At 40.4% G+C, this 24,485-nt stretch overlaps 1 protein-coding gene across 1 annotated transcript in view; it reads left to right on the top strand.

The window, feature by feature from the left end:
* The window catches only part of Parp1 (Poly-(ADP-ribose) polymerase 1), a 125,704-nt gene that overhangs the window by 2,807 nt on the left and 98,412 nt on the right, over positions 1 to 24,485 (top strand). The window lies entirely within an intron of this gene.

Here is a 24,485-nt window from a genome sequence, read left to right as displayed (position 1 = left end):
AAAACAAAAAGTGCAATTACAGTTACACACGAAGGGTAAGTTTGGCTGTTTACCTTTTCAATTATCCTTGTGCTTATAAGAAAGCTAGACAGGCAACGATTTGGGCCGTGGCAAAAGTATTTAGACACATTTAATTAGTTCGCATTGATCTGTTGTTCGAAGAATATCAAATTTTCGACTTTTTTTTTAGATCATTTGAACATTTTTTCTTGATAACGTGGGACTGCCTACTTTTATTTCATTCATAAATTTGTTAAACATGGGGAAAACAAAGAAACTGAGCGAATTTATAAAAAATTGAATAATAATTAAGTATAACTCTGGTATTTCGGTACAAATTATCATTGATTTATACAAAATTCCACGGGCAACGGTGCATTACCAAATAAATAAATATAAAAAAACACACACAACCAAAAACGTTGCGCGTAGTGGCCGACCACGTAAAACAACTCAAAAGGGCGATGGTTATATTATACGGAAGTTTAAGCAGAATGTTCTACAAACTCCCCGATCGGTTGCCAAAGAACTAAAAGAAGGAACAGAAATCGATATCAGTGAAGGAACGTCTTAAGGAAGCCGATTTTGGAACATATGTTAGCAGAGTTATACCACAATAACTCTACAAATAAGTTAAAACGCCACGACTTTGCCAAAAAATATGTTGGACAGCCAGCATCATTCTGAAACAATGTTTTGTGGAGCGATGAAAGCTCTTTTGAGTTTCACTGATCAAAAAAATTTTTTTTTGTTAGATTACCGAAACATTATCGTAAAAAAGTGGCACCAGTGTGTCAGTGAATAAATCATTCAGGAAAAAATATATATAGATGTCCTTAATAATCATGCATTGCCCTAAATTGCTTGGAGAGTCCTTCATACTCCAGCAGGAGTATAAGGTCAGCATAAGGTCAAACTGATTACGCAGTTTCTGAAAGATGTTTGCGTAAACACATTGGATTAGCCACCTCAAAGCCCAGACCTCAACATAATAGAAAACCTCTGGTCATATATAAAACAAAAAAAGGCGTGCAAACTTATCTAAAAGTCGCGAAGAAACGATTTTGGAAATTCAAACCTTATGGAAGGATATTTCAATAGATTATATCCACAGCTTGGTACAGTCTGTACCAAAACGTATGCAACAGGTGATGTAAGGGAGGGTATATTTTTTATTAATTTGTCATAATTTTTTAGTTGACTTTTTTTTATTTGAATTAATAATATTTAAATAATTTGTCCAAATACTTATGCCACTGCTAATTTGTAAAAAAGTAATTTTTGTTAAAAAACAATGAGAACAATGAGAAATGGAGAACTTCTCCATTATTTTTTGTTACCTAATTTAACAACGATAGCCGACCTATTTACTAAAATGATTAAACAATAGAAAAGATAGAAAAAAATTGATGGACGGATTTACCAGGTAAACGACAGGGAACTGCAGCCACTAAGATTATACCCTAAAAGCACGACTTTAAAGCACTGCTACCGATTTATCCGGCTGTCCCATTCATTGATTTTATGATCGAGCATTAACACGTAAGCGAATTAGTTGACGTTTGTCGCTGCTTTCTCATTTGCTTGCGACCACCATTATACCGTTATCTTTACTGTTTTAACGTTATGACCGGTTCAGCAGTAGGGCTGTTGTCTGACAACGGGTAGATCCCAAAATATGGCGTCATTGTATGTCACGACCCACGAAGGCCATCGTTAGGGTCAAATTGACCAGGACCATACCATTTGGAGTTATATTTTGCGTTTATTAATGTAGCGAGGTAACACTGTTGCGCTTACAAACAAATATTTAATTGTAAACACAAATTTTGTTTTTCGGTTTCGGATACATTTAAAAAAAGTATAATTTTAATATAGGGCTTATATCTGTGTCAGCGGCGCAAGCAGTAAAAAACTGTGCATAAAAACTGTGCACTATGGGAAATTTAACTTGTTTTGTCGGTATATATTAATATCTCGTAAAATATTTAAGATTGTAAATCCAAATGTAGAATTAGAACGATTAGGACGACTTCTTCTGGCCTAGAGACTCAGATAGCGTGACAATAAAAGGATGTAACGGCGGATCGTCGAGTTCGGTATGAAAGCTTGTGCTCCTTATAAAATAAGTATTCAGAACAAACTGACTTAAAACGTAACATAAAGACGCTTCATAGCGGTCTCTGCCAATACGCTGAGCTTGCCGGCTATATAAAAGCTTCCTGTTAACATACTACAATAACTTGAATGCTCTTGAATGCGCCTTGACACTACAATTCCTCTTATAAATATACAATTAAAATTAGCATGATTATTAATTCTACAATTAATAGCCTGAAAATTAAGCCCTTTAATTCATATTTATTTTCTCTTCTTTCTTTTAATCCCTCCTTAATTTATTATTTTATTCGTTATGGTAAGCGGCAGACAATTTTACTGGATCCCAAACAATACTTGGAATCTTACTTAAATTACTCATCATTGAATACTATGATGAACTATTAATATTTTGTTGTCCTTGTGTAACCGGACGCATTAGTGACTGCTTCAAATGGTTACTTAACCCAAATATCCAAAATTTTCTTTGAATATAATCTGGTGTGATTATATCTGGTGTGAAACCAGATTAATTCCGCCGTGTAATGTTTCCCTATGTGCATTTTTGATTATTAACGATGTTAAATTACACGTATCTAGAATTTCGTATAAAATTTAGTTCTGTAGTTTTGTAATCTACCTTCCACTCTTTGCCCGTCTTTATCTAAAAATGGGTTCAATGCTAATGTTTTCCTTTTAGTATCAATATCTTTTTGGTGCTTTAAACATTGTATCTCTGAACTAAACTGAATTTCCGGCTGCTTGTTATAAATGCATTTGCTACCTTAAGTTCATTTGCTTTAAAATATGTGGGAAAAGATTTATTTTTTATTTTAATTTTATTATTTTTTTTAATAAATCTTAAGATATATGCAATAATTCTCTCCAACTTTCGAATATAGGAGCATTTTCCTAATAGTGATATTTTTAAATTGTTTTGGGCTTCTGTTAATGTAGTACTATCTAATTCAACCGCTTTGGCCAGTATTCTTGCGTCTTGAGGTCCCGTTAACTAAATTCTACATTCTAGTAATTTTTCTATTGTTACACCCCTAGTAGCTATGTGTGCAGGGTTAAAATTAAATAAATAAATAAGAAAAAAAATTGCATTTATTATTCCCATTTGTAAGTGTGATCGTTGGAACACTCCAGCTATAAGCCTTCGATTGACCTAATATTGCTGTCCTGAGGAGGGTAATAGATGTGCTGAAAGTGATGAAAGTTAATATTTAGTAATTTAGGGATGGATAGTTTTTTGATTTTTTTTCGGATTAACTTTTGCTAGTTATAATGCTTACTTTTTTCGGACGCATCAGAGAATCCATGAATTTGTACCGGAATTTTATCTTGGGATTTTACCCACCTTGGGAACCCAATACTTTTTAGATTTGTAAAGTTTTCTTTGAACGTATTCCATTCGTTGGCATCTGGATCTGATAAGTTCTGATCCAGACAACCAGTCTTAAGGGTCATACATTTTCGCATGTGTGGATTCCATTCGCTTATTTACAATCGATACCTGTACAAATTTGAATTTAAATTCAACTTCGATCGGTTCCCACTGCAGCCCCAGAGTTTTTATCGATTCATTTTCTCGGGTCTCCAATATTTTATTTTCTTCTGTACTTTCCGATGCTTCCACTATTTCTGAGACATTGGAAATCCATTTTCTAAGGTTGAAACCCAAATTTTCCAAGTCAAACGTTATTTGTTCAACGTGTTCTATGCCTTCTTGTACATAATTTTTTTTTTGTATTGATTTGAGATTTCAGCAAGCTCTCTTGTCGCTGAGTAGGGTGCCGATGGTGTAACGCAGGTAACAGTTGTTAACCTATATTCTTTTAATTTATTATTTGGAGAATCTCCCGCGAGTGGGGCAATGAGATCAAGGACACCATGGCTGTCACCCTAATGTATTCGTTTCACTTGTTTTGTTATTGTTTCTTTATCCCGGACTCCGACATTCTGTATTATTAATATCCACTTACTGTTCGAAGCATAAAATAAATGGTAACCGCGGTCACGCTCTGGGTAAACACGTTGTATAAAATCATAGATAAACCACATATTTGTATACTTTGTACGCGCAAAGATGTAAACTTAGCCTTGCCTTTTTGGCAAAGCATTCCCAATAATCGAGTGTCTTAAAATGAACATTGAAACCTAAAATAAAGTATATTTACACAATTCTGTGTTCAATAAGTATTTCTTTTTTCTTTTTGTGAAAAGCTCAGAGAACTTAAACGTTGTTCTTAGAAATCTATTACATCATAAACTAATTGAATTTCTTCACTTCTTTCATATAATTGAAGCGTTCCTCTATTAAATTTTCGGATTATGATATGAGCAAAAATTACATTAACATCCTCATATAAATTGGCTTGAAGCAATAAAGCCTTTATTTTGTTTTGCTAAATCATTGTCTTAAATATTTTTCTCTTATTTTCATACCGCATGGTTAACAGTTCCCAAGCGGCGTTATAATTTTCGGAAGAACGTGTTAGCAAGAGAGCGACCATACTCCTTGCTTCTCCTTTGAGAGCGGTTTTTAAATAATTAAACTTTAGCGATGTGCTCAGATCATCTCTTTCATGAATTATTTCTTAAAATAATTCAGAGAATAAGTCCCACTCTTTTCCTTTTCCAGTAAAGGTGGAGAGGTAATACTAATACCCCATTATTAGTTCCAGTTTTTGTTAGAATGTTTTTGACGTTGAATTCTAAATCTTCGACCGATTCGTCGAAAGATATATTATCTTTGTATTTTTTGTAGTACTCTTTTATTTCACTATTTGTTCTACTCCATAAAAATTCTATTTTATTACCTCTAATAAGTATTAGAGGTAAAAGTTCCGGCTAGTATTACTGAGTTCGTCAAGAGTTTCATTTAAATACTCTGTTTATTGATCGACATTTTTGTCGAAAACCTATCTATCTAATCTAGTTAATCTATCTATCTAGTTAATTGACCAGATCACTGTAATTTCACTTTTTATGCTTGCCTGCGCTTCTAGGAGCTTAAATTTTGTTTAGGACAGCATATTGATATAATTGCACTATGTTTTATAAAATAAATTACAAATAAAAGATATCTTATCTTATCGTTGCTGCTTCGATGTCGTCGATGTTGTGTTTGATGTTGGTGTTAAAGTTAACTTGAGAGTTGTTTTATTGTTGCTGCTTCGATGTAGTCTGTGAGATTCTTATTGCTTTAAATTTCGAGCTCTTGGTTTTCTTTTATTAACTGTATATTGTTTTGTTTGGGTTTTGGAATTTTTGTGTTTCACTTTTGGACTTTTAATTTATTGAACACTGTTGCCGCCGAACCGAAGATTATTATTAAATATTTTAAAACGATTTACCAATGTTTCTGGCCTTGGTAACGCCAAGTCACGCAACAACCGTGTATTAACAAAGAAATTTGTATGCCCGTTTGGCTTTATTATTTTGTCAACATGAATTGTACTTGTATTATTTTCTCGGGCTTTTGCCGCCTGAAGCTGATTGTGCGCTCGTAACAAATCAGACTTTAAGGTGCTCGTTAAAATCTCTGAGTTTCTTACCACTGGTGGGGGGAAATTGCAGAGAATTCCGAAAAGGCGAAATAACCAAAATGTTAACAGCCTGTAGCTGGTCGTGCGCTCGCAACTAATCAGACTATAAGGTGTTCTGGCTATGAGTGGGGGAGACTGCAGAGTTTTCTCGAAGGACCAAAATGTTAGAACGATCTAATTAAAAGAAGTCTATATTTGCTAAGTTATAGCTTCAAACTAAATTTATTGTGTATAAGCCCTAGCTTAAATAGCTAACATGAAAATCGTAAAACTACTTATTTACAGACCAACTCGTCACCGGGCAATCTAGTGACCCAGCGTGGGAGTCACAGGTGGTTAAATTAAGTGTTTCCAAGTGTACACATAATTTGGTTTTACAAATTACAATTGTTATTTTTAAATCTACGGTGTGATTGTTTACAATGTCATGTTCATGTGTGAACAAATAGAATGTTGGCCCCAGAACGCTTCCATGAGGAACGCCTGCCTCAATGCATTTTAGAGAATAATTGCACCCACCGATCGTCAAGCAAAATGTGGGATGTTTCAAAAAACTTTTAACAAGTGGGATCAGCTGTGGGGGGAGGAGTTTTTGACTGCCACACTCTCATGAATGCTTGCTGGATGTCCAAGAAAGCGGCGACCACGTACTCTTTCCTTTCTATCGCCTCAATGTAAAGTTCACCACTCTATACAGTTGTTTTGGTGTGCCAAGCTCGATCCGGAAACCAACTTGGAATTTTGGGATCGCCATGACAGCAGCATCAAGGATTAGTTTCTTCCAAGGGTCGGAAGAAGGCTGATTGGTCCATAGCGCAGCCTCCAGAATTGCCCCACCAAGCGTGTTTTGCATTAAATTCACCACCTGCTATAAATTTGTTGCCCAGCATAGCTTATTGGGACTCAATCATGGATTTCAACAATAGCTCAGTGGAAGGGAGGTACACAGTACGCTTTACGCTTGTGTGACTCGGTGACAATAATGATATCTACATTATGTAGGAATACTCGAAGCTCATCATAGTTTCTCGCTAGTCTTCGTGCGTTCCGCAATCCAATTTGTATGATTTTATCAGTCATTTTGGAATCCGAGATAAAAGAAGCTGGATCACTTCTCAAAAAAATTTTGTAGACTCTACAGTTCTCTCAAATAATTTAAACATTTTGACCATTCTAGCGTTAATATCCAGAATGGCGGTTTCCAGTGCCAGGAATCTATTCCCAAAGCCTCGGTCTTGCATTGATTTTAATCATCTCTGAAATTGATTATCCATATTTGATCCAAGTTGCGGCCCATTTGCACGAGCAATGTCGGCGTATAACATATTGCCTCTTACTGTAACATCGGGAATGAATCCGCCTGAGTAGTAATTTGTATTTTTTGCTTCGCCTGCTTAGTCCTACTTATAGTTTTCTTAATTTTTCGATCCTCACTGGGCAGACTTCGTCATTGAGGCATGATCACCACCACAATTGATGCACAATAAATTATTACTGGTCCACAATAGAAAACCCGTAGCGTTGTATCCAGCACATATAAATTAAACAATTGTTATTTCAAAGAATAATCATTATTCTTTATTAAGTGCATCAGAATACAACTGATCACTTTTGAGTTCTGTTAAGAACTAAAGTACAATTTCACATTCAGATATTTATAGCGGCACACCTGCCGTTATTTCTGTCGACGTTGCGTCTCGTGACTCCTCACGCCACAACGTCCAGACTGCTAACGCTGCACCACGGTGGTTCCCACTGTGGGTGTCCATTTACAGTAACCGAAAATTCCGCTGATTTATCATAGTAGATTCGGACCGGATACTGACTTAACATTAAGTCTAGTATCATTGACCTTACTTATGATAACTTATACAACAAATTGAATTCTGAAGACAATAGTACTTGAAGTGCCCAAAAATGTGGCATCTCCGAAATTGTAACACCTTTCTGCGGCGCACACGCTCTATAGTGACTTCATGTCCTAGTTGAGCTATTTTCAGTACTTTGTCGTCATTCGGTCCTTGTTTTAGGTTTACGAAAAACAGGTCTTGTCGCTTCGTCGTCTTCTTCAGAGATTTGTTCGTTTTACCAATTTTCTCGGGCAATATATATTAAGGACTTCAAAACTAAGCTCGTGCATCGGTTCGAACCGCCAGAGTGAACAAACGTGTTTTCATCGAGCTCCGTATAAAATCACTTGATTTAGCGAAGTAAATAGTTAATAACATAAAATATATAAACAAAATATTCTTTCTTTCGAAAGAAAATATATAAACGCGAAAGAGATGCTATTGGCAATGTTAAATTGCTATACTATAAAATGTTCTGTGTATGGAATAATTAAGTAAAACTAAAAAACAAATAGACAACGAACAAATCGATCCGTCATGTCTGACGGAGAGCGTCTCTCTAAAGCTCTCCCCATTCCAAACGGTGTCAAGTTCTTTAGCCACCAGTACAGCAATCACGATATCTACTGCAACTCCACCTTTAGCAACAACACCTGCAACAACAACTGCAACAGCATCAACATCAACTCTATGCTCAATACCGACAGCGGTGTACAATTCCGCTGTACCTACAACAACGAAAGCAAGAGCACTCACACCGACCCTGGAAAGCGGAAGCGAATAAGAACCAAAACAAAACAAAAAAACTTTGTCAAACAGGGCTGGATCGCTACATCCAAATAAAACGAAAGCGAAGACCACAACACAAGCAGGCTGGTAATCAACCGAAAATAAATCGCGCCAACGCCTCCAATGACTCAAGTTCAAATAGGTTTGCACTATTGGATGACTGCGAAGTGCAGGAGCAGAAGAAGATAAAGTTGCCACCAATATATATATACGTGAGAAAACCTCAAGTGCGCTGGCTAACAAACTAGCTGCAATTATCGGAGAAAACAAGTTCCATGTTATAACACTTACTAATGGTAACATACAAGAAACGAAAGTGCAGACCCAGGATGAGTCTAGCCACCGATCAGTGACCAGGACCTGGACGAAGCTGGGAAGAGTTACTATACCTACAAGCTGAAAAGTACCAAAGGATTGCAGGTTGTCATTAAAGGAATAGAGTCATCAGTGACAGCATCCGAAATTATCGCGGCACTAAAGGAGAAGAACTTCAACGCCAAAACGGTGATCAACATTCTCAACAGGAACAAAGGGCCGTAGCCACTCTTTAAAGTCGAACTGGAGCCATCGAGTCAGAAAAACAACAAAAATGAAGTACATCCTATATACAAGCTTAAGTATTTACTGCACCGAAGAATAACCGTAGAAGAGCCACACAAGCGCAGGCAACCTGTGCAGTGCACGAACTGCCAAGAATATGGACACCAAAGTGTACTGCACTCTTAAATCCATCTGGGTCATTTGCAGCGATGCCCACGGTACTGCAAACTATCCTAAGAATAGCCACGACAGTTTAATTAAGTTTGCAGCAACTGTTGCTAAAAACACACAGCCAACTAGCGAGGATGCATTGTTTACAAGGAACTCAAGAGTCGCCTAAATAAACGAGAGGATTCAGCTCGAGATAGTATCACACCAACAATTCACAAAGTAATGGAACCGACTACAACTAACATGCCTTCATCTGCCAGCCACAGAACAATGCCAAATCCTTCCTTTGTAAGTGTATTCAAATCAGGGATCAAAACACCAACAGCAGTCACCTCCAGCGTCCAGCATAAAATTCACCAAATAAACACAAATAAACACACAAAACACCATCATTCAAGAAACTATGCAAGAGCTTATGAGGAACCAAAACATCCTTATTCAAATGCTCGTTTCTTCCAAAATAGGATAATGACTCCCTTAACAATAGCTACCTGGAACGCTAATGGCAAGAGCTTATGAGGAACCAAAACATCCTTATTCAAATGCTCGTTTCTTCCAAAATAGGATAATGACTCCCTTAACAATAGCTACCTGGAACGCTAATGGCGTTTTGCACAAGCACAAGCTAGAACCTGCTCAGTTCTTAGCCGACAGAAACATTGACGTTATGCTACTCTCAGAGACTCACCTTACCGAAAAGTACAACTTCCAAATACCAGGATATAAAGGCCCAAGGCCCATGGAGGCACTGGCATACTAATACGGTTGCGAATTAAGCACCACCTTCTTGGTAATTGGCAAGAAGACTGCTTACAATGTACCTCTATAAACCTCCAACGCCATAACGGTGCTCTCACTCTGGCTGCTGTCTATTGCCCACCTCGCTTCACAATCTCTGAGAAAAAAATTTACAATACTTTTTGACTCGTTTGGTGAAAGGTGGTTTGCAGCTGGCTATTGGAATGTCAAGCACGTGTACTAGCGATCTCGGATAGAGAACCCTTAACGCAATCATCAAACCGCAACACAAACTTTACTATGTTTCCCCGGGAGCGCCTACAGGTCCCATGAAGCTTCCAGAGTTGATTGACTTTGCCATCACAAAAAGGATATCCCAATCAATTATTACAGCTGAGGCACTTCCAGAACTCTCATCTGATCACTGTCCGGCACTCTTTCAACTTTTGCACCAACTACAACACATCGAGCGACCGCGTAGTCTTATAAGGAATAGGACCAACTGGGCGAGGTACAAAAAATATGTTTGTTACCATACCGGCTTTTCTAGCCCCCTGGAAACCGAGCAAGACATTGATCACTTTGCTGGTGATACAGAATCAGTACTTGTCGCAGCAGCAAAAACGTCACCTCCGCAAGACAACCATGTATGCAGCACAAACTTTAACAAGGCAAGCAGAGATATTTAACTGCTTGTGCTTGAAAAACGACGACATCGAAGGGAGTGGCAGGAGCACAGATCACCTGGCGCAAAAGGTAAATTAAAAACAACATCTCGCTGACTTACTAGAGCGCTTAAGAAAGAAGAAGCGGACGCACAACTGAGATACATCGAGAATCTCACGCCCACAGGCACAAAGAACTCGTTGTGGAAAGACCACAGGAACCTACAGGCACCAACAGAAACGGTTGAACCTCTCCGTAACTCTACCGGAAACTGGTCTCGCAGGGACACGGACAGAGCAAGAGTCTTCGCTGATCATCTTAAACAAGTATTTCAACCAAATCCAGCCACTAACTCATTTACTCTCCCGCCTTTAACTGCATCTGACTTAGCACCACAAGATCCTGTAGAATTTCGGCCAAGCGAGATAACGAAAGTCATAAAAAAGTAACTGAAAACTGGAAAATCGCCTGGCTACGACTTAATAACCCCGAAAATGATCATCGAGCTCCCAATGTGTGCAGTTCTGCGAATCTGCTTGCCCTTCAACGCAATTACTAAAATTTGATACTTCCCTCAAAAGTGGAAGAAATCAATTATAATCATGATCCCTAAGCCTGGGAAAGACAAAACACAGCCATCATCATACAGGCCAATAAGCTTACTTACTTGTCTATCCAAATAATTTGAAAAAGTGCTGCTGCTACGCATCAGCCCCCACCTCAAAACACACAACACACTCCCATCGCACCAATTTGGTTTTCGGGCAAAACATGGAGCCATTGAACAGGTTAACCGCATCACAACAGAAATTTGCACTGCCTTTGAACATCGTGAATTCAGCACTTATATGAATTCGCGGTTAGATGCAGTTCAAGCATTTCAAGCGATTGTACTATAGAATGCGGAGTGCCTCAAGGAAGATTTCTAGGCCCAATTCTATACACCCTATACACGGCGAACATCCCAAAAAACTACCAGCTTACGATATCCACATTCGCTGATGACACTGCAATACTAAGTCGATCCAGATGCCCAGTAAAAGCTACGATGCAACTAACACGCCATCTAACTTGTGTAACATTGGCTTGCAAATTTGCGCATACGAGTAAACGAAGGAAAGTGCAAACAGGTAACATTTACCCTAAACAAACAAAGCTGCCCGCCCTTGGTAATGAACCACACGCGCATCCCACAAGCCGATAACGTAACATACTTAGGTATTCATCTGGACAAGCGGCTCACCTGGCGGAAACACATAGAGGCCAAGACGACGTACCTCAGACTAAAAGCAAGGGAGCTACACTGGCCTATAAACGTTCGCTCTCCCCTAAGACTGAAGTACAAAGTCTTCTTATATAACTCTGTTTTGAAACCCATATGGACCTATGGCTCCGAGCTATGGGGCAACGCATCGAGAAGCAACATCGACATAGTACAGCGAGCACAGTCAAGGATTCTGAGAATCATCATTACTGGAGCTCCATGTTATCTTCGGAACGAGAATATACACAGGGGCTTACAAATAAAACTTGTTATTGAGACAATAGCAGAGAAGAAAGTAAAATACAATGAAAAACTAGTCTCACATCCAAATCCTCTTGCAAGAAAACTTATTTGAGTATGCAGCCAAAGCCGACTGCACCGGAACGACCAACCAGCCCAGCGTTAAATTTGTTAGGCCACGCAGCACGAATCATTTCATAAAATGACATTTAGTTAGTTTAGAATAAGATTTGAAAACTTCTTGTTAGTCTCTTAAGTAAAAGGGAAGATTCAATAAATAAGCAAAACATGAAAATAAAACTAAGCTGAACAAAAGAAGTTACAATTTGAACCTTGAACCTTGAACAAACCGTAGCACAATTCGTTACGGCTTGTCATCCTTAAGTTAATGATGCCAATACTGACAATTTACCATTAATAAATGCCTGACAGCACGAAATTATCAGAAATAGCTGTGTTTATCCGTGAAACACTAAATTTTGAGGTGCGAATACTGTAGTTATTCTCACCAGCGCGCGAGGGCATATTTGAGGACTATTTTCCACTAATTTTAGAATCATCTCCTCTAGGATTAGTTCATAATCCATCATAAGTTATTGCTTACAGACTTTTTCAAACGGGGAAATTGTCACAACATTGGGTAGATTAGTAATCTGACGTCTAGCTTTTCGGGTAAGTTCGTAAGCTTGAGCAACTCCTTGACCTTTCATGCCTGTTCTTTGAAACAAATACTTTCGGTCTGCAGATGTCGTTGTTTTGTTCAACAAGGTGTTTCCAAAAGACATGGTTGCAGAGGTATTGTAAATTGTTGTACGTTAACCACCTGCTTGATAGAGCAGGTAACGTAAATGTTACTACTTGCTGTTACCGATCGGTTATAGCAATGAGCCCGAATTATTAGATGTTGATGTAATGCTGCTTAATATCCAGGTCTTGCGCCAGGAATTGTCCTCAACTCATCAAAATCCCGCATATCTTTATATTCGAAGATGGGAACTATGCGCTGTGTATTGTCGATTGTACACGTCGATTGAACTCCACTCAGTGGAGTGGCAAAGCTTTTTATTCGTAGCCAGAGTGACGTTCGTGATTGAAGAACTTTAAAAACCGCATTGCTAGACGCATTTTGTGCGTCATCGGAAAAGGTTTATCGTAGACTTAAGAAAATACTACAGAAGAAGAACGAATCCTTACACCAGTAAGGAAGCATGTATCTGAAGCATATCAGAAAATGAAGCATATATGACTTGTTGGCTATGTGATAACAAATGCGCTGGTTTTAGCGGCCAAACAAGTGATGACCCAGCTAAGGGCACTAACCTTAAAGCAACGAGATGAAATCGTTTTTGCGCCAAAGGTGGCTTAACCAACAGTTTTGGCGTAGCTAGAGATAGTTTTTGTCGAGCCGATGATGGTTCTTTCAGCTTTGATTAGTAAACCAGTTTTTAAACTGTATGATTCGAAGTTGGCTATTGAGATATATACGGACGTGTCTAAGTTTGGTTTCAACGCAGTGCTGTTGCAAAGGGATAGTCAGTTACATACCGTCATATACACGAGTCGAAAGACGAAGCCGTGTAAGGAAAAATATTACTCATTCGAACTCATTGTAGGAGTCATTGCAGCACTGACAAAATGACGTGTGTATGTCCTGGGAACCAAGTTTAAAATAGTCACAGATTGTAATTCGCGTGCAATGACGATGATAATGAAAAAAGTCCCTTTACAAGACTATGACTACGAAATCGGAAATTGATCAGGAAATTGATTAAAGAAAAGGTATCCAAACGCTCTCAGCCGGGCTGCATATTTTGAATTGAATAAACTTGGGGAATCTCAGTTGCCTGATGATTGGATGAAGGCAGTCAGAAGTTTAGTTGAACAAAGAGAGAATGCTATGGTCGAGCTCCCCGACTATCAGATACCCCTTTCTTAGCTAGTGTGAATGCGTACTCTAAATTTCATAATTTTTGTGCGATATCGATAGAAAATCTATAGAAAATAGACTAATAAAAATGTGAAAAAATTTCAACAAGTTTTTCAAAAGTGTGGGCGTGGCAATTTTGTGCAGTTTGTGGGCGTTAGAGTGGGCGTGGCAACATGGATCAGCAAATTTACCCTGCGTCTATGTCTCTAGAATCTGATGATTTGCAGCTTATCAAAACTATAACTAGTGTGGCGCACATAGATAAAAGATTTGCACACTTAAAACATCCGACATCACCAGAGCTCTCCCCAACTTGGGCATGCAAAAGCGATGCTCTTTCTCTCTCTCTCTTTAAAGGACCTTGGCTTCTTAATTTATATTGAGAAGCTGTGAGGAGTCTTAAAACTCCCCAAAAATCTCGTGTAGGGGAGTGGCCTAGCAACAGCCGCGATGCAAGGCGGGCAGGGCAAAGCGGAGAGACCGTGAATTAACGGTACCCCGTTAGGCCTTGGACTCGAGCTGGCCAAGGGCACAGAGGTCAACCGGTAACGGTGCGGACGTCGGACATGCGCAAAGAAGACGCACCGTGAACTAACGGTACCGCTCTGGACCTTGGACTCGAGTTGACCAAGGGCACAGAGGTCGGGTCGACCGGTAACGGTGCGTGCACAAAGAGGACGCACCGTTACCTAACGGTACAACTGTTGGACCTTGTACCCGAGCGGGCCGTGCGCAAAAGGGGAAATAACGGGATCCCCGCGGCCTATAAAGGGACGGCGCAAGTCCAGCTCGAGTCACGCGAGGAGCCGTACGTACGCGAGGATAGTCGAGGAGAGTTCCGGCGCGAGTTCCGCGGTCAGCGCGCAGTCGGAACGGAGTCTGAAGGCGGAGGAGTAGGAATCATTCAGTCATTCAGCCAGATCGCGCGTGGAAGAAGATAGTGCGTCGGAGCGTTAACGGAAGGAGTTCGGGAGTGAGAACGCGCGGTCAAGTCAGAAGGAAAGAAACAGTGGAAGCATCGGGCGGCAAGAAGCCCGAAGGCCACGGAAGGACGATTACCACAAGCGAGGAGTGATCCTGGGAGTAGAGGAGAAGGATCTGGCGTGTCAGAAATGTTCAGTGCAGTCAATGGCCAGCAAAGGTGGTCCCACGCCAAGCGTTGCCTCGCCCGTCGAAGATAAACCCTGCACCATAACATCCTAAACCCGTTCCGGCCGGCAGAGGGACCTTCAGAAGGGAAGGCAAGAACTTGGCGTGTTCGTAAGGGTCAGTGGAGTCAGTGGTCGGTGCAGGTGGTCCCAGGACGAGCGTTGCCTCGCCCGAGGACGATACACCCTGCCCCATAACATCCTAATCCCTAGTAAAGGAGCAAAAAGGACAACGGAGGCAAGGCGTTGCAGGAGAAACACAGCAGGAGCAGCGAGATCGCCGGAGGATTTATCCATAAGACTGTTAAATAAACGACTATAATAAGAACCCATTGCTTTTCCTTGGTCGGGCAATCGCACAAATCATAAATTTGGTGGGACGAACGCACAAACTCTCTGAGCTAGCCGCTGCAATCCGTAGCGAGTGAAAATAAGAAAATCAGTTCGTTACAAAGCTTTGTTGTGAGTTTGTCTAGGCAAATATAGGCAAATCTACTCTGCGCAGGAATTTTTCTGTATGCTTTCATTTCTGGTAGTGAATTTCACAATTATTATTATTAGTTTTAATGTTTTTTAGGTCTGATATTTATAGCAGTTACTCGTAGAGTAAAAGGGCATACTAGATTCGTTGAATAATATATAACAGGCAGAAGCAAGCATTTACTATATAAAGTATATACATTCTTGATCGCGATCATTAGCCGAGTCGATCTAGCCATGCCCGTCTGTCCGTAAGAACCTCGAAATCTCAGGATCTCTGGAGACAAAGACGCAGCGCAAGTTTGTTGACCCATGTTGCCAGGCCCACTCTAAGGCCAAACCTGCCACGACCACATTTTTGAACATGTTTAGGATAGTTTTTAGCAGATTTGCGAGATCTTAATATCAAACGCATCTTAACGATGTTAAAATTAGTTTTATCAACTTTTGTGGCGAAAAAATATTTTATACTTATTTTAGAAAATCTTAAATTTAAAACATCTTAAATTTACTTGTACAACTTTTAACTTTAATCGAAAATTTCAAAAAATTAGACAAACCGCGAAAAAAACATATTTTCGGATGGTTTTTTTTATTTGTTGTGTTTAAAACAAGTTTGAAAAGCATAGATTTTTTTTATTTGCTTTTATTTATTGAATCTTTTTGAATAAGAACTAACAATAAGTTTTAAAATCTTAACTTAAAAATCTTAGAAATTTTTTCTAAAAAGTTGTTTATTTTTCTAAATGTTCTGAGATTAAACGTCTCTAAAAATTTCTTCGCTGGGTTCGTAGGTCCTTTCGTCGGAGACGTGAACGACTTCTGAGCGGGGTTTTTTTCTTCGTAGGTGGTGGGGTGCGAGGAAAGCTTGCTATGATATTTTTCCATAATTTCTGTGATTGCATTGATGACTGGTGGAATATTTAAGTCTCATTGGATGTTTTCGTTCCGAACGCACCACGGTGCCCCAGTTATGGTTCTCAGAATCTTTGTTTGTGCTCGCTGTTTGATGTCAATATTGCTGATGCTTGTGTTGCCCCATAGCTGTGCGCCATAGGTCCAGATGGGTTTCAATACAGAATTATAGAGTAAGACCTTATGATCCAGCCTGAGGGGAGAGCCAGCGTTGATGAGCCAGTGTAAGTAGTTGGCTTTGAGTTTAAGATGGGTTTTTTTCTAGCTTCAATGTGCCTGCGCCATGTGAGTCTTCTGTCAAGGTGTACTCCTCGGTACGTTACCTCATCTGCTTTCGGGAGTGATATGATGTTTAACAAAAGTGTCGGGCAATCTTGTCTGTTTAGCGTAAATGTCACGTGCTTGCATTTTTTCGTTTACTTTTATTCGCCAGTCAGAGAGCCACTTCTAAATGTCTATGAGGTGCAATGCCAGCTGTGCTGTAGCTTGGATTGGGGACCTTGAACTGATAAGGATAGCTGTATTGTTGGCAAACGTGGACACTGTTAGGCGACTGTTTGTAGGAATGTCAGCAGTATAGATGAGGTATAATGTAGGCCCAAGAACGATGCCTTGGGGGAGTACAGTCATAATTTCGTGGTCAGTGGAAGTGGCAGTGTTGCACCGCACTGCAAACTTTCTGACTTTAGAAGTCTGGGGTTTCCTTCGGGTAATGCTGTTTTAACTTTAAACATTAGGCCGTCTAGTCAAACTCTGTCGAATGCTTGGGATACGTCTTGAAATACGGCTGTACAATATTCTCGATTTTTAAATGCAGTTCTTATCTCCGTCGTTATTCGATTCACCTGTTCAATGGTTCCCTGGCTTTCGCGAAAGCCAAATTGATGGGCTGGGTTTATATTGTGGGCTCTCAGGTATGGATTCAGTCTGATTAGCAGACATTTTTCGAATAGTTTCGATATACATGGGAGTAGGCTTATTGGTCTTATTGGAGCCATTTTTTTTTTGTGCGAAGTCAGTCTGTAAGGTGGTTTAACGTTTTCCGCGTACCGGATGAGATGAATTAGTACAGGCGAGTGATCAGATGACAGATCTCTCAGAGCTCTATCCAAACTGCGAGAAATATTTTTTTGTGACTGCGAAGTCAATCAAGTCAGACAGATTTTTGAGGTGTGATGGAAGCAGCATTACGTCGATATGCTTATCATGTAGGAATTGAGCTAGCTCAAATTTGCGCTGTGAAACGCCATTGAATGGTGGTTCGCAGAATTTTGTGTGTTCTTCATGTGAGGTTTGGGACGCGTCATACCTGACTTGGTATAGGCCAGGGAGCGATACTTGTTGGTTTCGAAAAAAGTAATTCTGGATTTGTGTCAGATGGTGTCAGCGCAGCTGTTCCTTGGGGTACCCGTGCCGTGTTCGTTCTTTTGTGGAGACGGGTTTGTATATGGGACAGCTTGAGCAACTCCTTGACCTTTCATGCCTGTTCTTTGAAACAAATACTTTCGGTCTGCAGATGTCGTTGTTTTGTTCAACAAGGTGTTTCCAAAAGACATGGTTGCAGAGGTATTGTAAATTGTTGTACGTTAACCACCTGCTTGAGTCATGGTGATAGAGCAGGTAACGTAAATGTTACTACTTGCTGTTACCGATCGGTTATAGCAATGAGCCCGAATTATTAGATGTTGATGTAATGCTGCTTAATATCCAGGTCTTGGGCCAGGAATTGTCCTCAACTCATCAAAATCCCGCATATCTTTATATTCGAAGATGAGAACTATGCGCTGTGTATTGTCGATTGTACACGTCGATTGAACTCCACTCAGTGGAGTAGCAAAGCTTTTTATTCGTAGCCAGAGTGACGTTCGTGATTGAAGAACTTTAAAAACCGCATTGCTAGACGCATTTTGTGCGTCATCGGAAAAGGTTTATCGTAGACTTAAGAAAATACTACAGAAGAAGAACGAATCCTTACACCAGTAAGGAAGCATGTATCTGAAGCATATCAGAAAATGAAGCATATATGACTTGTTGGCTATGTGATAACAAATGCGCTGGTTTTAGCGGCCAAACAAGTGATGACCCAGCTAAGGGCACTAACCTTAAAGCAACGAGATGAAATCGTTTTTGCGCCAAAGGTGGCTTAACCAACAGTTTTGGCGTAGCTAGAGATAGTTTTTGTCGAGCCGATGATGGTTCTTTCAGCTTTGATTAGTAAACCAGTTTTTAAACTGTATGATTCGAAGTTGGCTATTGAGATATATACGGACGTGTCTAAGTTTGGTTTCAACGCAGTGCTGTTGCAAAGGGATAGTCAGTTACATACCGTCATATACACGAGTCGAAAGACGAAGCCGTGTAAGGAAAAATATTACTCATTCGAACTCATTGTAGGAGTCATTGCAGCACTGACAAAATGACGTGCGTATGTCCTGGGAACCAAGTTTAAAATAGTCACAGATTGTAATTCGCGTGCAATGACGATGATAATGAAAAAAGTCCCTTTACAAGACTATGACTTCGAAATCGGAAATTGATCAGGAAATTGATTAAAGAAAAGGTATCCAAACGCTCTCAGCCGGGCTGCATATTTTGAATTGAATAAGCTTGGGGAATCTCAGTTGCCTGATGATTGGATGAAGGCAGTCAGAAGTTTAGTTGAACAAAGAGAGAATGCTATGGTCGAGCTCCCCGACTATCAGATACCCCTTTCTTAGCTAGTGTGAATGCGTACTCTAAATTTCATAATTTTTGTGCGATATCGATAGAAAATCTATAGAAAATAGACTAATAAAAATGTGAAAAAATTTCAACAAGTTTTTCAAAAGTGTGGGCGTGGCAATTTTGTGCAGTTTGTGGGCGTTAGAGTGGGCGTGGCAACATGGATCAGCAAATTTACCCTGCGTCTATGTCTCTAGAATCTGATGATTTGCAGCTTATCAAAACTATAACTAGTGTGGCGCACATAGATAAAAGATTTGCACACTTAAAACATCCGACATCACCAGAGCTCTCCCCAACTTGGGCATGCAAAAGCGATGCTCTTTCTCTCTCTCTCTTTAAAGGACCTTGGCTTCTTAATTTATATTGAGAAGCTGTGAGGAGTCTTAAAACTCCCCAAAAATCTCGTGTAGGGGAGTGGCCTAGCAACAGCCGCGATGCAAGGCGGGCAGGGCAAAGCGGAGAGACCGTGAATTAACGGTACCCCGTTAGGCCTTGGACTCGAGCTGGCCAAGGGCACAGAGGTCAACCGGTAACGGTGCGGACGTCGGACATGCGCAAAGAAGACGCACCGTGAACTAACGGTACCGCTCTGGACCTTGGACTCGAGTTGACCAAGGGCACAGAGGTCGGGTCGACCGGTAACGGTGCGTGCACAAAGAGGACGCACCGTTACCTAACGGTACAACTGTTGGACCTTGTACCCGAGCGGGCCGTGCGCAAAAGGGGAAATAACGGGATCCCCGCGGCCTATAAAGGGACGGCGCAAGTCCAGCTCGAGTCACGCGAGGAGCCGTACGTACGCGAGGATAGTCGAGGAGAGTTCCGGCGCGAGTTCCGCGGTCAGCGCGCAGTCGGAACGGAGTCTGAAGGCGGAGGAGTAGGAATCATTCAGTCAGTCAGCCAGATCGCGCGTGGAAAAAGATAGTGCGTCGGAGCGTTAACGGAAGGAGTTCGGGAGTGAGAACGCGCGGTCAAGTCAGAAGGAAAGAAACAGTGGAAGCATCGGGCGGCAAGAAGCCCGAAGGCCACGGAAGGACGATTATCTGGCGTGTCAGAAATGTTCAGTGCAGTCAATGGCCAGCAAAGGTGGTCCCACGCCAAGCGTTGCCTCGCCCGTGGAAGATAAACCCTGCACCATAACATCCTAAACCCGTTCCGGCCGGCAGAGGGACCTTCAGAAGGGAAGGCAAGAACTTGGCGTGTTCGTAAGGGTCAGTGGAGTCAGTGGTCGGTGCAGGTGGTCCCAGGACGAGCGTTGCCTCGCCCGAGGACGATACACCCTGCCCCATAACATCCTAATCCCTAGTAAAGGAGCAAAAAGGACAACGGAGGCAAGGCGTTGCAGGAGAAACACAGCAGGAGCAGCGAGATCGCCGGAGGATTTATCCATAAGACTGTTAAATAAACGACTATAATAAGAACCCATTGCTTTTCCTTGGTCGGGCAATCGCACAAATCATAAATTTGGTGGGACGAACGCACAAACTCTCTGAGCTAGCCGCTGCAATCCGTAGCGAGTGAAAATAAGAAAATCAGTTCGTTACAAAGCTTTGTTGTGAGTTTGTCTAGGCAAATATAGGCAAATCTACTCTGCGCAGGAATTTTTCTGTATGCTTTCATTTCTGGTAGTGAATTTCACAATTATTATTATTAGTTTTAATGTTTTTTAGGTCTGATATTTATAGCAGTTACTCGTAGAGTAAAAGGGCATACTAGATTCGTTGAATAATATATAACAGGCAGAAGCAAGCATTTACTATATAAAGTATATACATTCTTGATCGCGATCATTAGCCGAGTCGATCTAGCCATGCCCGTCTGTCCGTAAGAACCTCGAAATCTCAGGATCTCTGGAGACAAAGACGCAGCGCAAGTTTGTTGACCCATGTTGCCAGGCCCACTCTAAGGCCAAACCTGCCACGACCACATTTTTGAACATGTTTAGGATAGTTTTTAGCAGATTTGCGAGATCTTAATATCAAACGCATCTTAACGATGTTAAAATTAGTTTTATCAACTTTTGTGGCGAAAAAATATTTTATACTTATTTTAGAAAATCTTAAATTTAAAACATCTTAAATTTACTTGTACAACTTTTAACTTTAATCGAAAATTTCAAAAAATTAGACAAACCGCGAAAAAAACATATTTTCGGATGGTTTTTTTTATTTGTTGTGTTTAAAACAAGTTTGAAAAGCATAGATTTTTTTTATTTGCTTTTATTTATTGAATCTTTTTGAATAAGAACTAACAATAAGTTTTAAAATCTTAACTTAAAAATCTTAGAAATTTTTTCTAAAAAGTTGTTTATTTTTCTAAATGTTCTGAGATTAAACGTCTCTAAAAATTTCTTCGCTGGGTTCGTAGGTCCTTTCGTCGGAGACGTGAACGACTTCTGAGCGGGGTTTTTTTCTTCGTAGGTGGTGGGGTGCGAGGAAAGCTTGCTATGATATTTTTCCATAATTTCTGTGATTGCATTGATGACTGGTGGAATATTTAAGTCTCATTGGATGTTTTCGTTCCGAACGCACCACGGTGCCCCAGTTATGGTTCTCAGAATCTTTGTTTGTGCTCGCTGTTTGATGTCAATATTGCTGATGCTTGTGTTGCCCCATAGCTGTGCGCCATAGGTCCAGATGGGTTTCAATACAGAATTATAGAGTAAGACCTTATGATCCAGGCTGAGGGGAGAGCCAGCGTTGATGAGCCAGTGTAAGTAGTTGGCTTTGAGTTTAAGATGGGTTTTTTCTAGCTTCAATGTGCCTGCGCCATGTGAGTCTTCTGTCAAGGTGTACTCCTCGGTACGTTACCTCATCTGCTTTCGGGAGTGATATGATGTTTAACAAAAGTGTCGGGCAATCTTGTCTGTTTAGCGTAAATGTCACGTGCTTGCATTTTTTCGTTTACTTTTATTCGCCAGTCAGAGAGCCACTTCTAAATGTCTATGAGGTGCAATGCCAGCTGTGCTGTAGCTTGGATTGGGGACCTTGAACTGATAAGGATAGCTGTATTGTTGGCAAACGTGGACACTGTTAGGCGACTGTTTGTAGGAATGTCAGCAGTATAGATGAGGTATAATGTAGGCCCAAGAACGCTGCCTTGGGGGAGTACAGTCATAATTTCGTGGTCAGTGGAAGTGGCAGTGTTGCACCGCACTGCAAACTTTCTGACTTTAGAAGTCTGGGGTTTCCTTCGGGTAAAGCTGTTTTAACTTTAAACATTAGGCCGTCTAGTCAAACTCTGTCGAATGCTTGGGATACGTCTTGAAATACGGCTGTACAATATTCTCGATTTTTAAATGCAGTTCTTATCTCCGTCGTTATTCGATTCACCTGTTCAATGGTTCCCTGGCTTTCGCGAAAGCCAAATTGATGGGCTGGGTTTATATTGTGGGCTCTCAGGTATGGATTCAGTCTGATTAGCAGACATTTTTCGAATAGTTTCGATATACATGGGAGTAGGCTTATTGGTCTTATTGGAGCCATTTTTTTTTTGTGCGAAGTCAGTCTGTAAGGTGGTTTAACGTTTTCCGCGTACCGGATGAGATGAATTAGTACAGGCGAGTGATCAGATGACAGATCTCTCAGAGCTCTATCCAAACTGCGAGAAATATTTTTTTGTGACTGCGAAGTCAATCAAGTCAGACAGATTTTTGAGGTGTGATGGAAGCAGCATTACGTCGATATGCTTATCATGTAGGAATTGAGCTAGCTCAAATTTGCGCTGTGAAACGCCATTGAATGGTGGTTCGCAGAATTTTGTGTGTTCTTCATGTGAGGTTTGGGACGCGTCATACCTGATTTTAAAACGTCTGCAAAACTAATATTGTCAGTGCTTGGTATAGGCCAGGGAGCGATACTTGTTGGTTTCGAAAAAAGTAATTCTGGATTTGTGTCAAATGGTGTCAGCGCAGCTGTTCCTTGGGGTACCCGTGCCGTGTTCGTTCTTTTGTGGAGACGGGTTTGTATATGGGACAGCTTGAGCAACTCCTTGACCTTTCATGCCTGTTCTTTGAAACAAATACTTTCGGTCTGCAGATGTCGTTGTTTTGTTCAACAAGGTGTTTCCAAAAGACATGGTTGCAGAGGTATTGTAAATTGTTGTACGTTAACCACCTGCTTGATAGAGCAGGTAACGTAAATGTTACTACTTGCTGTTACCGATCGGTTATAGCAATGAGCCCGAATTATTAGATGTTGATGTAATGCTGCTTAATATCCAGGTCTTGCGCCAGGAATTGTCCTCAACTCATCAAAATCCCGCATATCTTTATATTCGAAGATGAGAACTATGCGCTGTGTATTGTCGATTGTACACGTCGATTGAACTCCACTCAGTGGAGTAGCAAAGCTTTTTATTCGTAGCCAGAGTGACGTTCGTGATTGAAGAACTTTAAAAACCGCATTGCTAGACGCATTTTGTGCGTCATCGGAAAAGGTTTATCGTAGACTTAAGAAAATACTACAGAAGAAGAACGAATCCTTACACCAGTAAGGAAGCATGTATCTGAAGCATATCAGAAAATGAAGCATATATGACTTGTTGGCTATGTGATAACTAATGCGCTGGTTTTAGCGGCCAAACAAGTGATGACCCAGCTAAGGGCACTAACCTTAAAGCAACGAGATGAAATCGTTTTTGCGCCAAAGGTGGCTTAACCAACAGTTTTGGCGTAGCTAGAGATAGTTTTTGTCGAGCCGATGATGGTTCTTTCAGCTTTGATTAGTAAACCAGTTTTTAAACTGTATGATTCGAAGTTGGCTATTGAGATGTATACGGACGTGTCTAAGTTTGGTTTCAACGCAGTGCTGTTGCAAAGGGATAGTCAGTTACATACCGTCATATACACGAGTCGAAAGACGAAGCCGTGTAAGGAAAAATATTACTCATTCGAACTCATTGTAGGAGTCATTGCAGCACTGACAAAATGACGTGTGTATGTCCTGGGAACCAAGTTTAAAATAGTCACAGATTGTAATTCGCGTGCAATGACGATGATAATGAAAAAAGTCCCTTTACAAGACTATGACTACGAAATCGGAAATTGATCAGGAAATTGATTAAAGAAAAGGTATCTAAACGCTCTCAGCCGGGCTGCATATTTTGAATTGAATAAACTTGGGGAATCTCAGTTGCCTGATGATTGGATGAAGGCAGTCAGAAGTTTAGTTGAACAAAGAGAGAATGCTATGGTCGAGCTCCCCGACTATCAGATACCCCTTTCTTAGCTAGTGTGAATGCGTACTCTAAATTTCATAATTTTTGTGCGATATCGATAGAAAATCTATAGAAAATAGACTAATGAAAATGTGAAAAAATTTCAACAAGTTTTTCAAAAGTGTGGGCGTGGCAATTTTGTGCGGTTTGTGGGCGTTAGAGTGG

This window comes from Drosophila melanogaster, chromosome 3R, assembly GCF_000001215.4.
Source record: "Drosophila melanogaster chromosome 3R".
Classification (NCBI taxonomy): Eukaryota; Metazoa; Arthropoda; class Insecta; order Diptera; family Drosophilidae; genus Drosophila; species Drosophila melanogaster.
The sequence above is the reverse complement of the archived record's forward strand: the minus strand, read 5'-3'. Positions and strand labels throughout refer to the sequence as shown.